We start from the raw sequence: 7,515 nt of genomic DNA, 5'->3' as shown, positions 1-7,515 counted from the left end.
CGTCTCGGACGTTATTTTATTTTCGTGAACCCTAAATATTTCGGGGATTAATTTTCACTTTTGTATTGCCCATTAAAGTTCAATTAAGATCCGCAGAGCCGATCTAAAGATTACTCCGAACAAACTAGATTTCCAGACTCGCGGATATTTAAATTGTATTCGACGTTTTTCTTAGATAAATATTATTGAGATCTTATAAGAGAGATTTATTTGATGATCTTTAATGTTTTTTATTCATTTCTTTCTATTTTCTTCATAACCAAAGTGATTTCTGTTTAGAATTACAGTTATGTGTAATTAACTAACTTTCATCAAATTTTTATGATGACTTTTTTTCTCCCGACTTATCCATTTTGGATAGTAAAAAAGTAAAGGTATTTTTCGTCTTTATTTATGCTTACACATGAATATGTATGAACCTTACATTAAATTTAAAGTAGGTTTCCTCACTCAATAGAAACGAATCTCATTGAACTCTTAAGAATCGCTCGTTATTATAAAGGGTACATATCAATGGGGAAGTCAAATGAAGAATTATCACATAGTATAACGAAGCGTATAATTGCCGATACATTTAAATTGCTGTTCAAATTGATGAGTCAATTAATTTAATTAATAGGTTTGTAACCTATTAGCGTTTAATCTAAATGTTCTCGTGTAACGTAACCTCATTTGTCCTTGAAATATATTTTGTTATTTTTTTTTTCATATAAAACGCGTAGAATGCACAAGTTTTCAAATATTAGGGGCGGGTTTATTGATTACTGGAGGCTATTTGCTTGGTTCTAGTGTTAGTTCAGTTGAGGGGATCGGAGCGAGGATCTTGTTTGTTTCAGTTGTTATCGCAAAAAAAATACTACGAAGTTATTTGTTTTGGTATCTTATTTCTTTATATGAATCTTTTGATAAAATAGGTATAGGTTTATATATTTATTTCATCAAAAATGTTTTGGTTGTAATATGTACTAACAGACACGAGGGTATGAAATGATTGGAAGGCTTTTGGTGATTTATCCTTAATTTTTTTTTATATAGGCTACGGTTTCATTGAATACTATATCTGTACGAAATGATTTTTTATGAATTATCTTTAAACGTTTTAAAAAGAGATTGGGAAAATATTATGTAATTCAATCAAGAAAAAAAGTTCAGGTTACTGCGATGTATGTACATATATGACATAAATATATTTTAAAATAAATCAAAAAAGTCGTAACCACTTTTCTTTATTATTGCAAAATTTAAATTCTTAAAAAACTCTCTAAATTAACTCTTCAAAAATTTATATGCTATAGAAAAATAACAAAATGGGCAATTTGAAAATTTTACGATAAAAGACTAAAACTTTTTTCTTTAAAATAGAATAGTTATTTTTGCAGAAGCATTCGGTCTTTTATATACATAGATCTAATACCTTTAAAGGCCCTTATATGATGTATCAGCGGTATGAGATTGACTGTCGTAGTATTACGCTATCCTGGAAGCAATATCAGATCACCAAGATATTACCATGACATGTCTGTTACTACGAGATAATGATTAAAATAATTCCAAGCTTAGATTTCCAATAGGATTTTACTAAGCTAGATACCTTCCTATTGTTAACTCACAAAGACCTCGAGAGTAGATTTAAAATAATAAAAATAAAACGCATTCTGACCAGCAAATCTCTTTGTCATCTCCTCCATTCTCTTTCTCTTTGCTATTTAAAACTTAAATCTCAGTTTCTAGGAAATACTAAGAGTCTGAATTTTACTTTTCCGATTACGTTAAAAAAATATTCTTTTTCACCGTTCTCATTCTGTATATCTGTATATCTGTTGTTTCTACTAGCATTTAAATCTAATTTCGCAATAGTTTTGAGTGTTCTTCTATAAAGAGAAGTTTCACGAAATCTGTTCGGAAATTTTAATCGAAGATTAATGAATAGGACATATAAAAAGAAATCAATGCCTTTTTGTTTATTGAATACTTTTTGTCACAATAAGTAAACAACTATGTAGGTATGTATTTGACCCATTTGTGTGGTAAATATTAAACCCGTAAAAAAAATTGAAGCAAAATTTCCAGTGTGAACAAAAAAAAAGTTCGTCTTAAAAAAAACTGTATAATTTTTTCCATACATATCCTAGAATAATACCAAGTGATCAAGCTACCATATAAAAACAAAGTAAATCTGTTAAACCTTTTTGAGATAAATTCAGACTTTGATATTCCAAAACAAACAAGCTCATAAACTGATCTGCTTTTATAAAAATACTGAATCTCGTAAAAAATCCTGCATAGAGAGACAATCATGATTATGATGGATGTATTCATAATTCTTGTAAAATACATTTTTTGTTATAATAATAAATAAATAACTCGTATAAATTTTGAATCCAATTTACATGAAAAAAAATGCTAATTTTGAAGGATAACGGTTTGTTCTTGTAACACTTTTTAAAATTTCGTTTTGACATTTTGTGTACAGTTTAATAAAGGAACCTTTAAAATATATCACTTCCTTTTATAAATTTACATTTAATTAACATATTTTATACAAACACTAATAACCCAACTTTTAATCAATGAGGAAAAAATCTTTTTAAAAAATTTCAAATATTTCAATTATTTTACAATGTTATGTTTTTTGAAAATTATTTATATTTTTTCTGGTTTGACCATCTGTTTTTTTGCGTTGTAAGTAAAAAAAACTCTGGTGAACATAATTTCCAATAATTAGGTGTGACATTTTCATAATCTATTATTTTTCAAGTATACATTTTGTCTCTTAATATGTAACTGTGCCACTTTAACTATTTAATTATAAGTATTTACATTTTTATTACTTATTAGATTATTTTAATTGCCGACTTTAATATTAATAATATACAATAATTGTATTGAAATAATTGAAAAGTAGAGTACTGCTGTTTATGAATAATTCTACATTAACCAAGAGCCAACCAATTTTATAAAGATAAGAGCGATGGAAATACCTAGTTACAACATCCTCTGAGATAAAACTAACATCAAATACCAAGACTGAGTACTGACAGATCACTTATAAAATCCTGTTAAAGGTAGCCTTAGTGATCGCTTATTAATTATATATACAATTTTATTAAATAAAAACTTTTTTAATGACTCTATGGATTGGATTCTATGGAACTTAACTGTTGTATCCGGTAGGATTCCGCGACAAAGAATTAGAGACAATTACAGAGGACGTTATATAGCGTCTTTTCATTAATACGAAGTAGTAAATGAATATATCATATTGTTTGCACGTTGAGTTGGAAAGATTCGGTGACCTTAAGTCTTCTAAGAAACTTGTACTATTAGTAGATCCTAAGGCTTTTGCTACCTATGAATATCCCATTCAAACGTGGTTCTATGTGGTTATTTAATTGTATAGTCCTTTTTGAACTTCAAAAGGTTCTTTAAACCATTTATACCTTGTTTTTAAGTTCATTCAAAAGATAATTGAAGAAAAGTATAATAGGAAATAAGTCATTTAAATTATGATTGCATAATATTAAAACTATATTCGAATATTATCCTGATTTGAATTGAAATTAAATTAATGATATAGTGAAAAAGGCAACTCGGCTCAAGACATATAGACGTATATTTCATGAGATAACTTGTAAGGCAACTGGTCGAGCGGCTAGTTTAATAAGTGAACGGCGAGATTTAAATATGTGAAACGGCCTTAAAGCAGTATTTCGGCGATTCACGTGCTTCGCTGTCGAATTAGAAAAATTAAAATGTAATAGTAGCAAAGCTTATCTTCTATAAAAGCTTTGATACATTAAAGAATACAGAAAAGAAAATAAAAAAAAATCTCTAAGTGAAAAAAAAAATATTCGAGAAAAGGCTGTTCTAAATCACAGAAAAACCTAAATAGTTAGTACGTAGAAAACATTAATACATAATTTTCAAAAGCATATCTAAAAAAAATATTTCATATATATTCTAGCATATTTTGATGAAATGTTCCGGTCGAAGATTAAAGAAATGTACTCACTAAGCCTAGATGACCCTTGTGAAGTGAAGATCTGCTCAGTGACTCTGAAAAAGCGTTAGACCACCTTATGAAATGACACTTATTCTGCCTTCTCAATATAAGCTCCTGAAATTTAAATTAACTATAATAAAAAAAAAAACCATCTACTTTACGGATCTCTAACATTTGGATTACATTTTGAAGCGAATCTTAAAAGAGAAAAAATTGAGAATAGCAAAATTGTGACAATCGTTATTCTACATACAATTGGACTCTATACTTTATGATTGGTTTCGATACGTAAAAAGCGATAATTGAATTCAAAACATGTCATCGAAGATTTATGATTCAGTTATAAAACTTGGATCATCATTAGAGAGGAGTTAGGATATTCCAAACCATAGCCGACACAGCGCAATCACCAAACGGTTGTCTGTGGGTGAGAGCAATGGAATACCTAGCTACATCCACTAAGATATCACCTAACACTCTCAATCGATAATGAAATTCCTACGAATGAGCATAATGAAAATATCTCTACTATGTTGTATAGCTCAGTAACAAAAATATATTAAAATTCATATTAATTCAGACTTTTAAAGACAGTCTTAATGAGCACTTGTTAATTAAATTGACTCTTCCATTAACAAAATTCCCTTTGAAAAAAGCCTTTGCAGCGCCTAGCACTTGACAAGATTAAATAAAAACAAATAAATAAATCTCGGTCTCCAAGTGTAAACAAAGAGCTATATATCCAAAAACAAGTTGACAAGAAGGTTACCAAAATTCAAACTCAATAGGTAGCTAAGTAAATGTACTAACTTATTCTTATAGTTACTTAAGGTTACTTGTGTAGTTAGTCCTATTTGAAATGCCCTTTTCCGTGTATTTTTGTTTATTTTAAATAAGTCCCAAAAAGGTTGCCTGAATGATATCTAGCGATAAACTGGTCAATTTTTTTTCCTTTCGGAATTTACCCTTTAATCTAGTACTTGTTATTTCAGAATATGGCCTTCACTCTTAGACTTTACCGTGGCCCGAAACTTTAGTCTGGCTGATCATATATTTAAAATCTGCCAGAGGCACTGATGCACAACCGTTGGCTGTAAGAATAAATGGCAACGTAGAAATCGAAAGGCAAAGATTTTAATTTAAAAACATGATCTTTTCCTAGTTTTTAGATAACTTTCATAGGTTTTGGGATATTGTTAATTTTTCCATTTCAAAATATTCTCAATAACACGTGATGTCGAACGTATCGGAGTTATTTAATGTTGCAAGTTACTTTTTGCTAAGTAGAAGCCGTGGATACATTTCGCAAACGATCAAAAGTCGCATAACTTGTTCTCGCAAATTGTTCCAATCACGAAACATTTTTTTATCTAAGATATATAACGAACTCGTTTATAACATTATATCTCTATTGCATACCAATTTAGATGTATATATATATATATATATATATATATCTATATATAAGAAATACAGTAAATACGCTAGTGTAGTTAGATTTTTTCTGATTAAGAATCCAAGTCATGTTATCAGTTTGTTAGTTTCGCCATCCATTCTCAAGGCTCGACGGATCCTTATACTAATTACACCATGTTTATAATACAATTCATTTATTCAGTGAACACTTTAGATTGCAAAACTATCTAATTAAAATACACGCTTTGTTCTTAAAAATAAATTTTAAAGTCAAATTACACGAATTTTATGAAGATGGTGACATCTTTATAATGGTTCTTTTTTAAAGTAAAGAAAAAAAGGAGACTTGTATTTCTGTAAGACCTAATAGATTGTATCTTTATATAGATATGAATGTTTAATTCGGGGATTATAATCAGGGCATAATAGCCTAATTGTATAATACTGTGATGGAGGTCGCAGGTTCGAGTTGGGTTTGCAATTTCGAATCTTGCTCGTTTTGAAGAATTTTAAATTCTTTATTTTCTAATTTAAATTTAAGTATTAGTTCATTATTGCTTTCATGTTACAAACGTATCTACACGAATTTATGTTTTCTGACATTGAGACAATAACTGAATCGATTTTATTATTAATATTTCATTTCTAATTAACTTACCATTTCTTAGATGTGATTTCATTTAGAATATAATCTGTTTTTTATTTTTAATATTCAATCAATAATATTGATGAAATAAAATAAAAAAAATTCTCTAGGTACCAAAGTAGCAAGTAATGTTATAAATGAAAACGCTATTATAATTATCTTAAATAAATGTAACAGATCTCTAAGTCACGATATTTTATAAGTTAAATAAATGCTTAAGATTTATTTGTATCGAGACAGTCGGTAGTAAAAATCTCAGCAACAAAATTAATCAAGATAATATAAAAACCGTTTCGATACTACAATTCCAATGATTCATCATTTGCGTGAGTAAGAGTGGTGTAAGTAAGTCAAGGGTGATGCTTCGTCTGACCCAGACCCGCAGTCGCGTGTCTCAGTTTACTCTATTTGAAGTTAAAGGAGTACTTGAACAAGATACTTGGAACAATACTCGGAGATTGCTTTTATATTTTACGGGGCACATAAAAATAAGTAAATAACATCGCGTCGTTCGAGACAAAATGTAATTAAATATGAAAATTAACAGATTAATTTTTGTTATCCTTTACCTCTGACATTTACCTTAGTGTGTGTATTTGCGAAATTATGGAGTGCTGTTCTTAAGCAGTAAATGTACTTTTTTGTAAATCACACCAAGTTCAATACACACCAAGTGAACTTTGAAGCAAGTTTGAGCCAGAAAGGTGACCTGTACTGTCGAATGTCGATCAAATTAACTGACCCCTTGACATCATTTTTTTTATTATTTCAGTGTCAATTTCATATATAGTATGTAATTATTATTGTTTGTTTATTTTAAATGTGTATTATCAATTTCATTTGGATAATTTTGATATGAATGAATGGTAGGAGTAACACCAGTTCAATCAAAGTCATTAATATTGCTATTAGAAGATAGTTTATATTTTTTAAACTTCGTTTCTTTCAGAGTTTTAGTAAAATTCTTGCGGTGTGGGTGTTTTAAATTTTTATTCGATTAAATATTCTACTCAGAATTGCTATAATTTTTCAATTTATTTCAACTCCGATATTATAGCTTGATTAGGATTGTGTGAATTGATTGACTGCTTATATTATGTATGACGGTCTTATACTATGCATGATGACTAGTTTCATATCATTAATAAAAATATTTTTTGAAAAAAATTAGCACAATTACAATGCAAGACGAACAGTTATCGAGAAAAACTTTAATAGAATTAATTGATATTATTGCTAGTAAATGTCAAATGTAAAACTTAAAGATTTTGATAAATATTTTAATATTTTAGATGGAAATTAGTCAAGTTATAAAACTAATATATTTAAAATAAATTAATACATTTCAATTCGACAACGAAAACTTGGTCCGATTAAAAATGAATGGTGAAAAATCTCAAATCTTCCAGTCAATGAATGAAGTTTTAATACTTTATTGATTAAATAAATT

This window comes from Danaus plexippus, chromosome 15, assembly GCF_018135715.1.
Source record: "Danaus plexippus chromosome 15, MEX_DaPlex, whole genome shotgun sequence".
Classification (NCBI taxonomy): domain Eukaryota; kingdom Metazoa; phylum Arthropoda; class Insecta; order Lepidoptera; family Nymphalidae; genus Danaus; species Danaus plexippus.
This window is presented reverse-complemented; position numbering follows the sequence as displayed.